At 50.5% G+C, this 20,387-nt stretch overlaps 1 long non-coding RNA gene across 1 annotated transcript; it reads left to right on the top strand.

Annotated features, from left to right (window-relative positions):
- Positions 1-9,743: 9,743 nt before the first annotated feature.
- LOC143442503 (uncharacterized) lies at positions 9,744-13,136 on the top strand. The gene is made up of 3 exons (XR_013110739.1): positions 9,744-9,864; positions 11,021-11,138; positions 11,622-13,136. It is a non-coding gene; the product is annotated as an uncharacterized LOC143442503 (long non-coding RNA).
- Positions 13,137-20,387: the final 7,251 nt, after the last annotated feature.

The following is a 20,387-nucleotide window of genomic DNA, read 5'->3' as shown; positions in this document are numbered from 1 at the left end:
AATGGAGCAGGTAGACAGATGTATTTTACTTATGATTTCTACATGCAAAGAACTGTTATCCTACATCTGTATTCTACCTGCTTAGGGTTTTGTAAATCCACAGTGATACTGAGAGGCTTCTAGAACTATAGGAAGGTTTTTGAGTAGCTCCAGACTCCAAAGAAATGAAGAGGGAGACACACAGGGGGTGGGACTGAATTCATTCACCTGTAAGGAAGGCATAGGGTGGGACAGAGGCCCCTCCAACTGGGGCTGTTTTGTTATTCTTGTGCAGAAAATCCCCGGCCTGATGGGGCTTGAAGCGGCTGTCTGCAGTGATGTTTGACAGAATGATGGATGGCGACAGGGCTGGGTTTCTGACGCACAGCGCAGACTCCGCATTCTTTATCTGGGACCGCTGGCGGCGCAGGCTGCAAATAAGCAATCCAGTTACAGAGATCCCTGATAAAATTCCATTAGGGGCCCGGGAGACAATCATGCTGGATCCAATAACAGAGGCAGGCTGGGGAGGCGAGGAGCATGTTGGGAAGGGAGCGCTGCCACTGGGGAAATTTTCCTTGAGCCTGGAGGCTCCCGCATAGGGAATTCCATGAAAATCCCTGGTCTGATCCGCAGACCCAAACCAGCTCTGACATCCAATTGTCTTTGCCATTTGAAATACCATGGAAATAGCCTGGGGAGGTAGGGCTGCGCCGCTGAGGCTTCCGGGAGGGAGGCTGGGTCCTGGGTGTTGAGAGTTTAATTCTTGAGATACTGTGTTGCACCTTTGGGCGACTTGTCATCAGGGAACCTGGTTCACTTTTGACCTTCTGCTGATGGATGAGGGCCCATAATGTCCAGTGCGGACTGGGTAGCTTTTGAGCCCTGGTAGAAAGGCTCACTTCCCATTTTGGGGGTCCTGTCTATGGACCCGCAAACACCATTTGGATATATAAAGTGATGAAATGACCCCTTTACCTTTCCCCAGAGCAGTTCTGGAGTGATGTGAAGTTTGAAAAAAAAAAAACACAAAGGAAAAGGAAAGTAGCCATTCGCCAGTCCTCCACACTCCGCACCACCTGCCCATCCTCTCTCTATACCCCATCCTGGCCCCTCCCCCTCCGGGAAGCCTGGACACGCCCCCTCATCACCTTCTTGCTTCTTGACACCTCCATCCCCAAGCTCTGAAGCTCCATCTTCTACTTCTAATTTATTAATTATATGTTAATTATATTATAGAAAGTAAGGGTTTTTTTTTAAGATTTACTTATTTTTATTTATTTTACACTGTAGCTGTCTTTAGACACAACAGAGGAGAGTATCAGATCCCATTATGATGGTTATGACCCTCCATGTGCTTGCTGGGAGTCGAACTCAGGACCTCTGTTAAAGCAGTCAGTGCTCTTAGCCACTGAGCCATCTCTCCAGCCCCAAAGGGAAGGTATTTTGTTAGGCTATTTCCACGTAACAGCATTCCTGTTGCTATCTCCACTCCTGTTTTTTTCCATTTCCGTTCTACATCCCCTAACACTTCCCTTTTTAGTTTCATGTCCTCAGAGCAAGGCACTTCCTTGTCTAATAGGAGTCTTCTAGAAGCTTCCCATCATGCATGCTAATGCCTGGCATTCTCAGAACTTGACATAGCCCAGCCCTCTTGAATGTTTTAAATGCCGTGTCTCTGAGACTTAGGCCCCTGGAGAAGGTCACATGGTGACTTGAGGAGTCTGTCTCCTGTCTTCCTGTTCTGAATGAAGATGGCTCACCACCCACCAGAGGCCCTCCAAAGCAATCCAGGGACTATCCCCTACCCCAGCTTCTCCCAGCTCCTAGTAAGAATTTCTCTCCCAATCATCCCAATATTGTATCCCTCCCGGGGAACCCTCCCAGACTGGCTGGGGTTAGCTGAACTGAGTGTCCTAACTGAGTGTCACCTAACTATTAGCAGTCACTGTGACCTTAGATGCTCTCCTTCCTGGGGAGAGTGTCTTCCTCTTCCTCTATACAGATGTGGAGAACTCCACACTCACATACATGCCTCCCCCTGCCCCCCAACATCTAGAAGGAGACCAAGCAGCTAGCCTGCCTTGGCTCTGTGGACAGCTCTCTTAGGGTGGAGTCTCCTCAGATGAGACTCAAGAGCACACTTCAGTGGTTCAATTACACCATCTTTCTACCTCAATTCTGGAGGCCGTCAGTGTATCCAAAGGTACCATCACCCTGGATTCCAGGCTGTGCTCTTCTCAGCCTCCCCTCCCCCCAACACCCTACCTTCCTGATATCAGGGCTGAGGTTGACATGCACAGCAAGAGGACCAAACCTGGAGTGACAGCAGGAAGGGAGCCAGCTAGCCAGACTCTACCACAGAAAAACTCCAGGCCTCATCTTTGCTAGTTACTTCGGAAGTTACCAGGCACTCTGGGTTTGCTGTATTGTTCATGTAGGATATGAAGTTTCCTTCCTCGTTCATGGTCTAGAAATGCTGGAAGCCTGTAGAGCCCTACACAGCTAGATGAGGTGACTTCCGCTTCCTTTCTGTGGAACAGCTGGCTCTCCTGACCACCTCTCCTTCCTCTGTTCCTTGTTACCATAGCTGAACCTGAGGACCCAGGTGGAGCACTGTCATCAAAATTAAAGGTGCCCCACCTCCCTCCAGGAGCCCCAGTGTCCGATGAGAAAGGCAGAAGGGAGTTATGACAACAGTCTGGCTGCTTCTTCTGGGGCTCCTGGACCACTTCCTACATAGGGTGACAGGACACAGCTGGCTATGTCAGTAAAGGAGTGGAGTAGACGCAACCTGGGAGGGCATGGTGAAAGCTGCCAACTTTGAGCCCCGATGACCAGACCACCATTCAGTGGGGCTTGAAGGAGGGACTCTCCATACTCAGCATGGGAAGTAGAGCCTCTCATTCCCACGCACGATCCAGCCATGAGCACCACTCTCTGCGTCCTGTCACAGACTCAATTACATCACCTCAAATTCACATGTTAGAGTCTTAACCCCCAATACTGCAAAGGGCTTCTGTGTTTGGAGACACGGACATTAAAGGGGTAATTAATTTTAATTGAGGCCACTAGGGTGGGCCCTAATCCAACATGACTGTGTCCTTATAACAAGAAGAGATTAATTCAGACACACACACACACACACGCCGAGGGAGGAGACAGCTGCCTATAAGCCAGGAGAGAGACAGCAGAAGGAACCAGCCCTGCTGACACCCTGATCTGGAACTTCACCACTCCAGAGGCACAAAGAACATTTCTGATGTATAAGCCACCTCACCATGTGGTTCTTCGTTACAGTAGTCATGCAAATAAAATCCATGTATGGAACCCAATGTCCCACTCAGGTGACCTGTAGGCTTTTGCAGGTGGATGGGGCCATGTCCGTTGCCAGGTGCCCAGGTAGCCATTGAAGGCAGAGTAGCTGTTGGTGGGAGAAAGAGGGACCCGGGAAAGTGCTATGAAGTATCTGTTGCTTCTCCTTTTATTAGAATAGAAATCCAAAGGCGGGTCAGGGAAGAACAGTTAATTTAGCAGAAACTTTATGGGCTGGAAAACTGACCATCACATGCAGCCCAGACCTAGGTGCTCTGTTGTCCCTAGGGGTCCTGGCCCTCACTCTCAGACCCTCCGGAATAAAGCAAGCAAGAAGCAGCATGGTACAGTGTCTATCGTGTGACTTCCAGAATGAGGCTCCTTTCTATGGGCTTCTCTCCGGCGCCCCCAGCTCCCTGCCCTAAATACCGTCATTGCCATTCCTATCGTGAGAACCTCTCTGTGCTTCTTCCAAGGTGGCTTCTTCCCCAGCTGTGGCCTTCCTTTTCCATGTCATTTGTATCCTCAAGCCACCTTCATGACACAGCCTCTGCTCTGTAGGCTGTTGGAGGTCCCAGTTCCCCTCTGCTGTTCCTCTGAGCCCTCCCTGGCTTCACCTTGAATGTGGTGTGGTGGGTGTTTGGCTCCCATGTGCAAGAGGCTTCTTCGTCTCCCCCGGGCAGAGGCAGCAATTGCTTTGCCTCCGCAGTCTTGGGCCAGAGGCTTCCTGGAGTTGATATCTGCCAGCTCACTCCCTGCTTCCTCCCTCGAGGTCCCCGAGGAGCAACAAACTCAACTGGGAGCACTTAAGAATTAGCTCTTGTAAGGCTTGCATCTGATTTTACTTCTCCATGTTTTTATTTTTGAGGAAACACATGTTCAACACCATTCACACCGCTTTATTCTCCGAAGGAGTATGAAAGAATCAAACGTTGTCTTGCGTTCGCTCGCAGATACAAGTTTAGTGCAAATTGCTTTTCAACACTGCTTCCTCCTCTCCCTCCTCTCCCTCCTCTCCCTCCTCTCCCTCCTCTCCCTCCTCTCCCTCCTCTCCCTCCTCTCCCTCCTCTCCCTCCTCTCCCTCCTCTCCCTCCTCTCCCTCCTCTCCCTCCTCTCCCTCCTCTCCCTCCTCTCCCTCCTCTCCCTCCTCTCCCTCCTCTCCCTCCTCTCCCTCCTCTCCCTCCTCTCCTTCCTCTCTTCTCTTTCTCCTCTCCTTTCTTCCTCCCTCCTCTCCCCCTTCTTCCTCCTCCCCCTCATTTCTCTCCTCTTTCTCCCTCCTCCTCTCCCTCCTTCCTCCCTCGTCCTCTACTTCCTCCTTCCTTCTCTCTTCCTCTTTCTTTTCCTTCTTCCCTGTCTTTTCCTCCTCCTCCCTACTTCATCTCCCACCTTTCTCCTTATTTAGATGTGTGCCTGCCTCAGCCATATCTTTCAGGAGATCAACAGGCCCAGGTTTAAAAAAAAAAAAAAAAGCTGCCCAACTTGATGGGACCTGTTCATTTCCACTTGGCAAAGTATTGTCCCCGTGGCATCGGTGACTCTGGCATTGCTTGCCATGAGGAGACTAGAACTGGGAGTCTGGATGTGCTGGAGTGGGGGATGCCATACCTGTGTGACTCTGGGGACTTTCCATAGGCAGCTCTTCCCCGGTGGAGATTACTTCCTTCAAAGCCAGACTCTATTTTCCTGCATTGTTCCTGTGTACTGCGTGAGTTCAAGCCACTGGAGCCCACAGGCATGGGATCTGTCTTTCAGATGCTGTTGGCCAATGTTCTGCCTTTACTCCCAGCCTCTGAGACCAGCCTCTCCAACTCTGTGAGCCTACTCCACTTTGAGTTGGTCCTGATGACTCTCCAGCATGACACCACCATCTCCATCACCCAACTGTTCCCTGGACAACCAAACTACCTGCCTCTACCTCTGTGTCTCCCTGACTTTGTCTTAGTCTGTTTTCTGTGGCCCAGAGAAAATTCAGGGCTGTGAGTGATTTATAAAGAGTAGAGTTGGGTGGTGGCTTACCCTATAGTCTTATCACTCAAAAGGCCGAGGCAGGATTGCTGCAAGTTCGAAAAGCCAGCCAGGGCTATGTAGTGAGTTCAACAAAGAGAAGAGAAGGAGGGAGGAAAGGGAGAAAGAAGAGGAGAGGTAGGAGGGGAAGGGGGGAAGGAACGGAGAGGAGGAGTAGCGGGAGGAAGAGAAGGGGGAGGAATTAATTGTTCAGATGGCTTACAGCTTGCTGCTCAGGAGTCAGGGAAGTAAAAAGCACAGTCCTTACATCTGTTCAGCATCTGGAGAGAGCATCCGTCTTGTCTGTCTCTCTTCCTCCTCTTTGTAAAGCCACTAGTGGACTTATGTCCCCAAGATGGTTAGTTTTAACTGTTGACTTGACAAATAGAATCACCTTGGAAGGGGGTCTTAAATCAAATTTATCTGGGTCAGGTTGGCCTGTGAGGGATTTTCTTACCTAGGTTAACTGAGGTGGGACACACCCTGTAGCTGGGCACCATTGCATGGGCAGAGCCCTGGACTGAACGAAAGGGGGAGAGTGACGGGCGCTAGTGTGGGTGAGCCGGGCGCTGGCATGCAGTCTTGCGCTCCTCTCTGCTCTTGCCAGTGGCTTTGGTTTGACCAGTCCTCTTAAGCCCCAGCTGCTGTGATGTCCCTGGAATGACTGGTTGTAACCAGGAATTGTGAGCTAAAAATAAACCCTGTCTCCCCTGAATTCATTTTGTTGGGATATTTCATCGTGACAACAGGAAGTAAAACCAGAACCATCCTCATGACAAAGAATTCTCCTTACCGCACCCCCAATCCCAAAGCCAGACCTTCAAATACAACTAGCATATGAATAAATAAATGTAAGAGATGCTTTTCCAACTCTGTGTGAACTCCGGGGGGTGGTGGGGGGAGACTTAGCGAATGATATGTTCAAACCACTGCAGCTCTCCCCATTCTACTGTTAAGACTCCTCCTCGCCCCCCCCCCCCCCCGCAGAACCAGATGGAGTCTCCTGCCTTCGAGAGAAGCAGAGGCAGAGAGGGGCACCAAAGGATGTCAGCCCTGCTAGACATCAGCAAAGGATGTCTAGCCAGTGCTAGTGACAGAACTCAATAAGGCAGTGAGTGTGCTACAGTGGGGTGATCTCAGATCAGCCCATGGGCACCTCCACCCTCTCCGTGCTCACCCGATCTTCTGTCACCCAGAACATGCAGAGCACTGTCCCACTAGCTCTGGAGCAGGGGATTTAATCAGCTCTTGGCTACTAGTCCCCGAGCTGTAATTGAAGTGGGCTGATTGGACCTATCTATTAGGCCCCGGGAGCCGCACTCTGAGTACTTCCTCCGCCTGCTAATCTATCTGTCTGGCATTTTATCTGGAGCCTGGAGCTCATGCTTGAGCACTGAGGCATTTTACAGTATTATTATTACTTAGCACTTATAATGTGCTTCATCAATGAGAGGGCCGGGCGGCTGTAGCCACAGCCGTGGAACACCAAAGATGGAGTGATAGGAACCTGGAGCCACTGTGTAATATTTGATGCTTCTGTCTGTGAGTTCCTGTAATCTGGTTATTAGTTCTGTCTCTCACAGAAATCGGCCTTCTTTCTTCTGATACAGGAACTAAAAAGGACAGGAGGTACAGGAAAGGCATGGGGGGGTGGCTTAGCTTGAGAGAAACACACACCGAAGAGTAGTAGATGGCAAATCACAGGGGCCGGGTTGATTGTTTCTGTGGTGCTGGGGATCGGGCCCTAGGCCTTGTGCATGCTGCCATCGAGATACACCCCGAGTTCAAAGCAGGAGGTCTTACCCTCCAAAAGCAAGGCTCCTATCACGACTGAGAGAAGCCCCCACTTAGACAATTGTAGGTGCTGTGCTGGAGCAGGTGACAGTAGCTATAGACACTGGACAAAGGAGAGACCTTGGGTAACAGTGCTTCTTTCAGATTTCAGTCTCTGCCAGCTCAGGATGCCCACTGCATCCATCTCATGGCCCAAAGCCATCCCACAAAGTCCCTGGTAAAGAGCCCATGACCAACTGAGCACTCGGTCTGGCTGCCCTACCCTTCCTAAACCCACTCTAGGGGGCTATTGAAGGAAGGCACAGTGTGGATTTGCATGTCTACTGGGCTCCTTCTGGTTGCATGGCCTTGGGTAAGTGATGCTGACTGTCTAACACTTAGATTCCCCATCTGTCAAATGGCAAGGCAATGGTAGAGGGTTGAATGGAACAGTGCCCAGTCCAGGGCTGCCATAAAGCAGCTAGGTATAGTTATAGCTAGTATTGTCAAGTGGATGGGGGTGGAGACCTAGGAGGCAAACCTCTGTGCACATCTGTGAGGAGTTTCTATCGTAGGTTAATTGTGGTGGGAAGAACCCTCCTGCCTAAACCTGGCTGCACTCTGGGAGTGGCTGAAGAGGGGAGGCCAGCTGACCAGGTAGCCACCTCTCTCTCTGCTTCCTGACTGGATGCTGCCACAGGCTCCTGCCTCCGTGCCTTCCAGTTACTGTAGACTACACCTTCAAACTGCAAGCCAAAATAAGCCCCCTTGTCCCTTTAAGGGCTTTCGTTAGGAACTTTGTCACAACAGAAAATGAGTGTTACATGGACATAATCCTCTCTTCCCCTTTCTCCACTGATGGTCCCCACTGAAGACACGCTTCTTTTTGGGAGGGGGTCTTTTGTGCTTCTCTGAGGATTACATTATATGTTGCAGGGTGGGACTCTGGTTCTAGAACATTCTGCACCCGTCCTAGGCCCAGGGCAGGAAGCCTCCTACTCCATCAGCCACTCCTGAAACATTCTGCCCAAAGCCCAGGGTGGGAGATATCCCTGTAGCCACTGGGCTGAGGCAGAACCACGTGCATCCCCTGAGGGGCCAATTTATGCAGCAGCTTAAATATGTTTTAAAACTCTTTCCCATTCCTGAAGTTGTGGGAGGCAGCTGCTGCTGCTCAGGGCATGAGGCCTTGCTTCAAAGGCTGTCCCCTTGGGCGGCTGGAAAACTTGCTAGGAAAAGCTTTTTTTTTTTTTTTTTTTTTTTTTTCCTTTTCCTTACATATTTTTTTCCTCTTGATGGCAGAATTCATACTCCTATTTCATCCCCTGACTTCCACAGAATAATCAGGGAGCCAAGGGAATTGAAGACCTCCAGCCCCTAGGGCCCCCCGAGGCCTCCTGTAGAGAGGTTTCCTAATCACCCTGTGGGCTACAGAGTTTTCTCTGCCTCTCCTTTCAGCTCCCCTTGGTGTGATTTTTTTTTTCCCTCCCTGGCCAGCAGTCTGCTTGATACAGAGGACTTGTCTCAGTGATTCAACAGGTGCCTGTATCCTCTATCCAGAGGAATGACAGCAACCAGAGAGCACCTTCTGAGTCATTTCTCAGCCTGCCATAAGACCTGGGTTGGGGCTGCTTCTTTCTGGCTAAGGAAGACGTGGTATCTGAACTCATCATTAGGTGACCTGATTAGCCCAGGAAGACTCTAAGGAGTGTCTGGTAGAAACGAGGTATACCAGAGGGGAATGCTTGGGAAGCCCTTTATCATACTAAGGGATGATTCAATGAAAATTAAGAGGACACACCATCCATCTTCTTAAGCCCCAAAGCCATTCATCCTTAGGGTAGCCAGAATGGGAGGAGGGGGACTGGGGTGGAGAATTCTGAGGAACATCTACTGGGAGAAGCCTTGCCAGAATCTCTGCAGTGAGACCCCATGCGCCTGCAGGGTCTAGCCATCTGTGTGAGTCTGTTCTTCTCCCCAGTGCTCAGAATTCTGCCTCCTGGGACCAGCAGCCAGGTTTCAAGAATGCTCAGGACCTCTTGCTGCCCCTCCGCCCTGTGTGTGTGTGTGTGTGTGTGTGTGTGTGTTACTTGTGAGCATGCATGTGACATCAGTAGTCTCTCTCTCTCTCTCTCTCTCTCTCTCTCTCTCTTTCTCTCTCTCAGTTTTTGAGACAGGGCCTCTCACTGAACTGGAAGCTTACCCTTCCAGATAGGCTGGCTGCCCAGCAAACTCCTGGGATTCACCTGTTTCCTCCCATCCCCACAAATGCCAGGATGGCCTGGTTTCCACATGGGGGATCAGGATTTACCAGGATTTGAACTCTGGCCCTCTTGATTTCATAATAAGAACACTTACCACTGAGCCATTCTGCCAGCCCTAACTGACTCTTGCATTTTTTTTCCGGAGATCAACTCATCTAACATCCTGGAGGTCAGAAACCTTTCCTGTGTGCCTCAGCAGCCTTCTTCCCCCTGGGCATGCACTTGGCAGCATCACAGTCTAGGACAATCAGGGGTAACGGGACTGAGGAGGAAGTGACACCTCTCCCTGGTAGTATCTGGCTGACCAAGAGTTAAGACCAAGGGACTGAAGGGGGACAACGCTCTATTTATACTTCACCTTGTGGGGGATGTTTTGAAGCCTGAGTTTCTGGATGCTTCCCAGGTATTGGAGCCAGGATGGAGGGCAGGATATGTCCACTGAAGGACAGAGGCACAGAAACAGGCATTTATTGATTTCCTCTTGAATGGCAGGCACCAGGCCAGGCTCCCTGGGTTTGTCATCCATAATGTAAGTGGAGCATGATAGTTGAGGGGTCTGGTTCTGGAGTTCTCAGAACTGGGTGAGAATCTCAATCCTCCTGGCTGGGTGGCCTTGGCCAAGGGCATTCACCAACCTAAGCCTTGAAGTATGACCAGTCTGAAGCCTTCCTCTGTGAGCTACCTTAATAATGCTAGCCCCTCTATTATTAAGGACCATGTGACACTGAGACTGTGTCTTTATTTAGGAAACATAGCAGCCCAGGCTCTGATACTTGATAGAATCTGCTCAGGCCGCTATAGAACATCAGTGGTGCTGTGGCAGTGGCCGTGGGGGGTGGGGAGTGGGGGGTGGGGATGAGGGTGGGGTGGTGCGGTAGTGAGGATGCTGTGGGGAGAGGTGCGGGGGTGGGGGGGGAGGAGCAGGGGGCCCGATATGGCTCTTTGGCCTCCATAGGGGGAAAAAAAATGAGCCCAGGGCCAGGGAGGTGCCTTCCTGCTCAACCACACCGGCAAGGGCAGAGAGGCCTGGCTGCCAAGTGTCTGCCAACCGGCAGAGTCGAGTGGGGCTTTTCTTTGGAGCTGGGGGAGGAGTCTAAGATGAGTCTCTCAGTGCAAAAGTCTGCTGCGCGCGGGGGGGGGGGGGGGGGGGGGGGCAACATGGTATCTTTAACCTTGCGAGGGGGGCTTTGTCCTTCAGTCTCCTGGAGAGGTTGGGGCTGGTGATGGTGAGAAGACGCCGAGGGTGCTGCGGCCCCCACCGGCACTCACTCACTCACTCACGGAAGATTTGACTCTGGATAAACAATTACAGTCTATTTACCTCGGACCATATGGTGGTGGGGAACAGGTGTGCGGTAATGAAGAGCCCAGCTCCAATTAAGCGTCTGGGAACCCGGCCGGATTCCCGCTGAATCTTTTGCTTGGGTTGAGGCCCATTTACAAATTCGAGCTAAAAGGAATGAGGCTTGGGGCAGGCAGAAGTGGTGCAGTCAGGCCCCTGAGATGCTGGGCTGGAGCTGCCGAGGAGCCCAAAATGAGGTCTGGGGTTAAGAGCAAGTCTTTCTGTTCCCGCTGGAGAGGTGGACAGAGCCCAAGGATCTCACTGAGTTTTTGATTTGTTTGGTTTGGTTTTGTTGTTGTTTTGTTTTGTTTTTTTGTTTTGTTTTGTTTTGTTTTGTTTTTAGTGGCAACATTAGATGCATCTAGGAGCCATGGAGGGAAACTTTATAGCCCTTGCTCTCTTGTCAAGACTACCCACTGTCTGGGGAGAGAGCCTGGAGAATTCTGGGAGCCTGGAGCTTGGTATGTGTTCCCTTAGTCCCTATCCTGGTCCTTTCTCCCCATGCCTTGATTCCTAAAACATCTAGTCCACAGCTCTGTGTATCCACTATATGCTAAGAAGACACCAGGACTGTCTGATGAGCAGAAGGGTCCACACTGTTTGTATTTCAGGGATAGAGAAATGTAGATGTTTTAGTGAGGGTGGAGAACACATGCTCACCTCGTGAGAGGGGTACCTGAAAGGCAAGGAAACCTGATGAGCATCCCAGCCATCCCTGCAGACCCGTTCAAGTCAAGTCTCCCTCTCTTTGGACCCTTCCCAAGTGACTCCGGGAGTCTGCAGCTATCTCACCGGGGGCTGCAGGTTATTCCTGCCCATGCCCCTATTACTGGAATCAAGTGGTTTTTGTAAACAGCTGCTTCTGTTCCTCCCCTCACCCCCACCCCAGGATATTGACCTTGTCCAGGGCAAGGAGCATGAGCTGTCTCATCTTCTGTTTGCAGCCCACAGCTCAGGGTCAGCAGCCAGAGAGGAGGAGGTTTGCAGAGAGATGGAACAGATGGGCCTGAACCTCTGCAGCCAAGGCCTCCTGGGAACTTCATCCTGTGGCCTGCAGTGAAGACATTGTCCACTCTGGCCCAGCCCAGCCAGAAGATACTGTCCACTCTGGCCTCTGAAGGTAGATGAACAGACAAAATGCAACTTGGGAGACTGCCAAGGATTCAGAAGGGCCCCGGTGCCTCGTCAGATCTCGGAGCTGGGCAAGGTGCCCCTCGAAAGTGTTCTGGAGGCTGCAAACTGAGCCAAAAAGAAGAACAGCTCATGTCCCTGTGGTGGGTTGATGTGGGAGGGGCACGGAGGCACATGTTCCGATAATCTCTGTGTCAGATTTTACTGCACAGAGATGAGGCCGTGTGCACAAGGAGGATGTGGGGGGGCACCGGCCTCCCCTTAGAAGCCCCCGGGTTGGTATCTGTGGCTGGTGAGGAGAGAAGCAGAAACAGGGTGAATTTTTTTCCTGCTCTTTTGTTTTTCTTTGAATCCTGGCTGCATGCTGGCTTTAGACTTGGCCAGTCAGAATCGGTACCTTCTGCAAGGACACCCTCTGCAATCCTTCCCTGGGTCTCACTTATGGCCTGGCCTTCCAGGGTATGTCTGTCCTCTCAGCCTTGGGGACACTGACCCCCTACCCAGGTGCTCTCCTGCTCTGTAGGTTATAAAGGAGGATGCCTCCCCCTCCCCACTAGAAATGCCCTGCTGGGTTGCAAGCAAGCAATGGATGGCAGGTGGATGCCGGGAAGTAAGGGTGTTAGAGGAGGGGTGCACACAGTTTCTAGGGGTACTAAGTTTGTAGGAGGCAAGATTCAGGAAGCCTCCTGCCCTCCCTCCATAACACAGAGAACGGGAAGCAGGCGAAATGGGTTTTGAAGTGAGAAACAAATTGGATTTTTTAAAAATGCTCTGGTTCTAATGATCAGAGGGGTTATTCATAATCTTGCAGTGGAACGTCTGTCTTGAAATCTATGTTTCATGCTGACAGCTTTCCCCTCATGGGCAAGATCTCACACATGATAGGGCCATAAAACACAGAGCTCAGCCAGCCCTGCAGCATATCTGATAAAGAAGACCCACTGGGCCCCTGCGAGGCAGGGCAAAGGGTACAGGGAGCCTCACGGTCCTCTCCCCACCCAGCATGCTTTGGACTCCTTTGCCCATCCTCCTAATCTGCCAGAAGTTTCCAGAATGTCTGAGGACTATAAATCCCGTGCTTTTCAATGGAAGGGGTCCTTGACAAGCAAGTATAGAAAACACACAGAGACTCAGAAAGCCCATGCGTGTGTCCCAGCTGGGAGGAGTCTTGCCCCGAGCTGATTCCCCCCCGGGCCTCTCTCTGCACAGTGTTTTTTTGCTTGGCTTTGCAGCTGTAAAATGCTGGCCTCTCGTCAGTATTTCCCAAACACAGGGTTGTCATGTAACCACACTCATCCACTAGTGTTACCAAGGACTTAATAACAGAAATATATTCTGCCCAGCATCCGGAGATGACATGTTCACAATTCAAGCAACTGCAGGTCCCCCTCCCCCTTCCTACTTTCCAACCCCCTTCCTCTTTCTTGAATTCTCCCTCCCCCCTTCAACCCTCCTCCCCTCAACCCCATCCCCACTCATATAACACCACGGGCCAGCACCAACCCTTCAACAGAAGAGATTTTTGAGGGTCATTTAAAATCCAAACCCTAACCCTAATAGAGGAGTGTGTCCACCCTCAGACACGCCCAGAAGAGAGTATGGGCTGCCCTTGAAGAGGACATGGGTTTGGTTCCCAGCATCCATATGGAAGGAGTGACAAAGACCATGTTGAACGGCTAAGGGACCCAGTGGCTGGAGCCTGAGTACCTACAGGTGGTACTTGTCCCCGTGAACCGTGCCAGCTCAGATGGAGAACTGTCATTTGGAGCAACTCAAGTGCTTTGGATGAGCGGCTCCTATCCAAGGCTGTAGGCACCTGCCTGTTAGAACTGGAAGCTAGTAGAGGGTTTGGGTGGGGGAAGGGTTCACGTTACAGGACTCTGATCTGGATGGCAAAGGCAGATGGGGGGGGGGGGGTGTAACAGAACAGAGCCATCCTGGCTCCCCTGTCCTGACTAGGAAGCAGAGCCATCTGGAACCATGGCCAGGAGTGAACAATTCAGTGGAGCAGTGTTGACTGACAGAAGCCAGAGATTCCCTGCTTCAAAGGCAGGGGAGGGTGGAGGCTGATTTAGCAGTCCCTGGAGAGAAGCACACACTGGTATTGTTGGCCCCATCCTAGCCTGGCCACCTGCTGTTGGTTTCTGTGGAGCCTCTTGGCAGAGTCAAGGATCAGACAGCAAAGGGCAGAAGGAAAATGGCTCGGCTAGGAAAGTATTTGCCTTGAAAGCTTGAGTTCCTGGGTTTGATCCCTAGAATCCAAACCCCCGCCCCACAAGAAAAAATGCCCGTTAAGATGGCAAACATTTGTAACCCCAGCACTGGATGGAACCAGAAAGAGACAAGCAGATCCCCTGGGGCTCTCTAACCATCTGGCCTAGCCTACTTTAATTTCAGGCCAATGTCAAAAGGAAAATGGCGGGGCTGGAGAGAAGGGTGGATGAGAACCTGGGCTGCTCTTGCAGAAGACATGGATTCAATTCCCAGCACCCATATGAAGCTCACAACCATCCGTAACTACAGTTTCAGGGGATCCAATGGGCACACAGATGGTGTGTGTGAAGGTCTATGATACCCGAGGAGCAACCTCCAAGGTTGACCTTTGACCTTTGACCTCTATCCACAAACAGGTGCACACAAAGTTCACAGGAAAATTAAAAAGAAAGAAAGAAAGAAAGAAAGAAAGAAAGAAAGAAAGAAAGAAAGAAAGAAAGAAAAGAATCAAAAGAGCCGAAAGGTTCCTTTCCTGCCAGTCTGGGAGCTGATGTTCATTTGTTTTTCTTCTTGGGCAGAAGGTGACTAGGTGACTAGGCTTCACATCCATGGTCCCGAGCCTCATCTGGACCACTAGGCATTGTTACATTGAGACACCATGTAACAAGTCTAAGATGCTTGGCCACTAGGAGCAATAGTAATAGGAAGGGCTGGGTGGGGAGCCTGGGGAGTCTGATGCTGGGCTGTCTAGCCTATGCCGTCTTATTCAGTATCTGAGCCTGAGGCTTAGCCTTGATCAAAAGAGCTAACAGATAAATGCCAAGGACACTGGAAAGGTCCCGTGAGACTGGTCTGGAGGAATGGTTTGGAAAACAGGGATTCTGGGTAGAGGAAAGAGTGTGACAGGGAGGAGAGAGTCTAGGAAAGCTGTGTGGACCTTTTGACCGGGTGTGGTGACAGCAGGCGACTTCCTGGAAGCTGCTTAGAGGGTATCGTGCTGGGTAAGGCTTAACCTCACCCTCCAGAGGCACTTAAGCCTGGATCCACTGAGAAAGAAGCATAGAAGCATATGGCATGCTTAGAAAAACCTCAAACAACTGCAGAGCCTGTCTATCCACACCACCTGCCATGCGTTGGGGAAGGGTTCTTAATGGCCTGCTGATTGCCCTACCCTGTCACTAACTAGGAGCAGGCAGAGAAAGGACTGTGACCCTCATGACCTGGTAGGGAAACTGTGGGGAGCAGAGGTGTGGGAGAGCTCCTTACTGCCTTCCTAGAACACTCCTCAGAGTGAAACTCACGTTATGAACTTAAGTGCCATTTGTGTTCTGGGTTTTGCCACACCCCACGATGAGCCCTGCCTTAAACCTCATGCCTCGGGTACTGCTGGCACTATACTCCGCTCCCATCTCTGCTGCAGAGAATGTCCCCTTCTGATTCTCCATCCAGACGATGCTCACTGTTTACCATGGACTGCCCAACATCTTTCCTTCCTCAGCAGGCCAACACTCTGCTTGTGCCCAGTGAAGACGCCGGCTCGCTCAGGGATCTTGAAATTTTGTTTTCCCTGGGGAAAAGGAGATGTCTCCAGAAGGTGTCTGACTGGGTTGGTGAGATGGCTCAGAGGTTAAGAGTGCTGACTTTTCTTCTGGAGGTCCTGAGTTCAATTCCCAGCAACCACATGGTGGCTCACAACCATTTGTAATGAGATCTGATGCCCTCTTATGGGGTGTCTGAAGACAGCTACAGTGTACTTACATATAGTAATAAATAAATAAACCTTAAAAAAAAAAAGTGTCTGTCTGTGTGAATGGGTGTGTGAATAGGCAGTGTGGTTGTTTTAAAGATGACTCATTCCCAAAAGTGTGTCAGAGTTTTAACCACCAGAAAAAGTTCCCCAGTTTGAGGCAATTTGTTACCACCCTGAAAGAAAAGGAAAATGGTAAGAAATGTTACCTTAAGATTTGAGGGTTACTTAGTAAGAATTCTTGCTATCAAGCTGTGAACTCAGTTCAATTTTAGAGTCCCACGTGGTCTAAAGAGAGAACTGGCGCCTTTGAGTTGACCTTTGACCTCCATGTGTATGTTATGGCCGACCTCCCTCACACACATACAAAAACAAATGCTATAATTTCTTTTAAGGAGCTAGGCTGTTCTGCGTGGAATTGGAGATTGAAGAGAAACCTTTGGTTGGGAGTTTTAAGAGGTCATCTTTCAGACTAACAAAGGAAGAAATTTCTAGAAGAAAACACCCAGTGACAATGTGGCTACAATAGACATGAGGGAGTATGTTTCCTGTATCTTTTGACTAAATGACTCTTGAAGTTAGAGGGGTGTGCTGCTGTTCCTGGGGGAGGGTGGGTCTGACCGGTGACCTTCCTCACAAGGTCATCTACTGAGTGGGTCACCTGGGCATGTGTGCCAATTTCTATGGTGGTTTAAATAGGAATGGCCCCCAAAGGCTCGTAGATCTGAGTGCTTAGTCTTCAGAGAGTGGCACTGCTTAAGAAGGATTAGAAACTGTGACCCTGTTGGAGGAAGTGTGTCATTGGGGGTAAACTTTGAAGTTTCAAAAGCCTATGCCCTCCCTTCTGTTTCTCTCTGTCTTTGTCTCTGTGTGTAACTTCCTGCCCTGGCTACCACACCTCTCTGCCATGATGAACTCTTATCCCCGTAGAACTGTATGCTAAAATAAACTTCCTTCCACACTCACGTTCTGCTAAAATAAACCTCCCCGGCGTTTGGTCGGGGTATCTTATCATAGAAACGGGAAAAGGAATAGCACACAGAGTCAGCACTGAGGGAAGTCAGGGCAGGCGCTCGACAGGAGCAGAACGGAGGGACACTGCTCACTGGCTCACTCGCCTTGCTTTCTTATACAACCCAGAACCACTAGGCCAAGGGTGGCTCTGCTCACAGTGGCCTGGGCCATCACACATCCGTCATGAATCAAGAAAATACTCCATTAGATATGGCCACAGGACAATCGGATGGGGACAGTTCCTCACCTGAGGGTCCTTCTTCCCACATGCGTCTAGGTTAGTGTCAAGTTCACAAAACCTAAACCACAGACTATGATTGGATTCCGTAAGCCAAATAAACCCTTCCTCTCCAGTTTGCTTTGGGTCACGTCTTTATCACAGCAATAGAAAGCCTACCAGGGCAGGCTCACATATTACAAGCTGGCCTGAACCTCCTTATGTGGCTGAAGATGACTTTGAATTCTTGGTTTTCTTGCCTCTTATCCTCCCAGATTCTGGTACTCCTGGCCTATATCACCCTGCCTGGCTAGTCTGGATTCATGTTTACAACACACCTCACGACTAAATCACTTCTCATTAGGTTCCAACAGTGTTTCCAACTCGTGCTGGACCTGGTGACACAGGTCTGGAACCCCAGCTACTCAGGAGTCTCAGGCAAGAAGATCAAAAGTCCAAGATCTGTTTCAGCTACAAAGTGTGTTCAACCCCTACTTGGATCATTCACTGGCTCAAAATAAGAAGTTAAAAAACAGGACATGGTAGAATGCTTGCTTAGTGTGCATAAGGCCATGGGTTCAATCCCCAGCACTGCAAAAGTAATAATGTCTCTGACACATGCCCTGATGGAGGAATGGGGGTACACATTCAGGCTGCAGCAACAACCTTCTATGTTGGGACCACTGCTGAACAGTGAAATGGTCCTTGAGGAAGCTAGAATGGGCATCCTGGAGGACCGTGGCCAGGAAAACCTGGAGGGTATCTTTCTTTGGGGTAATGTAGGTCCTAAGAATTGCTGGACTCATTCTGGCTGGAACCAAAGGCCTTGATGGAAAGGTACCAAAGGAACCCTAGTCCCCTGTGCCAGACTCTGACATTCACCCGTCACCTTTAGTGCTCATGACAATCCTGAATAGAATTCAAATACTCCTTCAGTTATCACTTTGCACTTAAGAAAAGAGACCTGAGCAAGGTCAGGAGTGTCACACAGGCCAGTGGTCACACAGCACTATGAGGAAGCTGGGATTTATGTGAGGCTGCTCTGATTAATGCAAAGCTTGACTGATTGGCACAATGCTATACAGACCTCCAGAGTCCCGCATCCCCTTGAGAGGGTGTCCTGCCTTTGCTTAGGACTCCCAACCCTGTCAGGGTACTATAGGGGTCCCAGCACAGGCCAGGGTCCCTACCCATAGTCTCTTTTTAGAATCTAAACCCCTACTATTCTGACTGACCCCACACTTCAGAGCTGAGGTCTGGTGCTCCAGCTGATGGGTGAATGGACCAAGGCTCTTTGCAGGCTTTTAATGCAGAAGGCCTGTTGAGCAGAATGGCTCAGAGGAGAGAGAAACATCACTACCCACATCTGTAGGCTTTCGAGTCAGTGCTGGTTGGAGAGAAGAACCCTGCATATGGAAGAAGAAGTTGGGGTCCCAGGGAGAGGGAGAAATGGCCCCCTTTTGGATGGCAGTGAATATACCTTCAAGATGGGATCTGCAGTAAACAACAGTGGACCATCTGGGCTCCGAGCAGGTGATCTAGCTTCCCTGACTCCCTTCTGTAAAGCGGTACCTCCTGATCACCCATCACCTGCATCACCTGCATCACCTGCATCACCTGCATCACCTGCATCCTCTTTTGCTTTTCCATATTCTCAGAGCCTCCCTCAGTCCTTTCTGGCTACCCAGTGTAAAAAAACAAGAGTCTTTTCCAGCCCTGGCAAGTCTGTCTCTTCTGGTGCTTTTGGAGGTTGCAACATGCTGTTCAGAGTTGAGCATAGAGAGATGGGTGGAGCAAGGATGGAGGTTCAGATGTGTGAGCATCTAGGGTCGATCTAGCTATACTGAGTGGCTCTGAAGAACATGTGTCCACTGAGTAGGAAGCCAGGGTTTACTCAGCACTGCTGTGCCCCTAAAACAATATAACTGTACACCCCTGGTCTCTTAGGAGCACACGGAGGCTGTGTTTTGGTGCTTTCCGAGAAGGACAACTCCAGCAGTGGTCCAGCCATAGCTCTATCCCTGGGGAAAGTGGACAGATTCCTAGAAAGGCTTATCAGCCAATTAAGAGTGCGGCCAGTCCACTGCTGTGGCTCTAGCAGCAGCGGCTTGCTTCTTGCCAGGCCGCTTGGGCTGCTGGGAAGGTACAGTGCGTCCTAATTACACACTCTATCGTGACAGGCAGTGTCAAAGATTAAAGGAATAAAACCCAGGGGCTCTCCAGTAGTCCCATCCACACACACACACACACACACCTCAAGGACCAGAGTGCGATTATGGTACCAAGGTAGAAGTTAGGAAGATAATTTTCCCTGGGTCCAAGCTGCATGTCAGCATCTTGTCTCAGCTACCTTGTCTGGGCTCCTAGGGTTCATTTGCTTTTTTGTTGGCACAGCCGAGCAGAAGAAAACAAATTAAACCCTTTTCCTGGTGTTGGCTTCCCCACCTCCCACCCATTTCTCCTCTAGATCCAGGGCCGTCCCTCTTCTCTCCTCCTTCTTCCTACCCCGTCCTCTTCTCCCTCCTCCTCTCCCTTCTCTTCCTCCTCCTCTCATTGCTCCTCTTTCTCTCCCTCCTCCTCTTCTCCCTCCTCCTCTCCCTTCTCTTCCTCCTCCTTTCATTCTTCCTCTTTCTCTCCCTCCTCCTCCTCTCCCTCCCCCTCTTCCTTCTTCTTTTCCTCCTCCTCTCCCTCCTCTTCTACTCCATTTCTTCTCTCTTCTACTGAGCTCTCCCCTCTCCCCTCCCTCTACACCCCTTCCCTTCCTAGCTGTCCCACCTTACCTCTACTTATTCTGGCTTCTCTAGTCTCTGTCTTCTCCTCTCCCTTCTCAAATATTTATCAAGGTACACAGAGAAGAACGCTACCCTGTGTGCCATTTCTCTTTCTAACAGCAGCATTGACTACCGCAGCCTAGACTGAGCTCCCTTCTTGTAGCTCTAGGCAGGTGCCTCCCTTGTGTTGGCTACTGACCCCCATGTTGTTATAATTGAATGGGAAAACCAAGGGGTCAAGTGATGTCTGGGGTCGTGTGATACACAAGGTTGGAACCCACAGGATAAGCTCAGATAGTCATCTTCTGCAGAGTTGCTCTTAGCTAGCCTACTCAGGGAAAGAGAAGGGACTCTGAGAGCATCTTCAATAAACAGAACACTGGACATCAGTGAGGTAGGCCAGGGTACCAGGCCCACTGCTGATACTGACGGGCCCTAATCTGACTTTGCCACCATGACTGTAGAACATCTTCTCTGACTTGCTTCTACAATGAAAGCCATGCACTTTGGGTGCCCTGGGGTAAAACAGTGGCTGGGAATGAGATCAAACCTATATATCCAAGGAGAGACTGGTACACTGCCCCCCCCAGAGGTCATGTGACTTACCTAGAGTCAT

This window comes from Arvicanthis niloticus, chromosome 6 (assembly GCF_011762505.2).
Source record: "Arvicanthis niloticus isolate mArvNil1 chromosome 6, mArvNil1.pat.X, whole genome shotgun sequence".
NCBI classification, from domain to species: Eukaryota; Metazoa; Chordata; class Mammalia; order Rodentia; family Muridae; genus Arvicanthis; species Arvicanthis niloticus.
The sequence above is the reverse complement of the archived record's forward strand: the minus strand, read 5'-3'. Positions and strand labels throughout refer to the sequence as shown.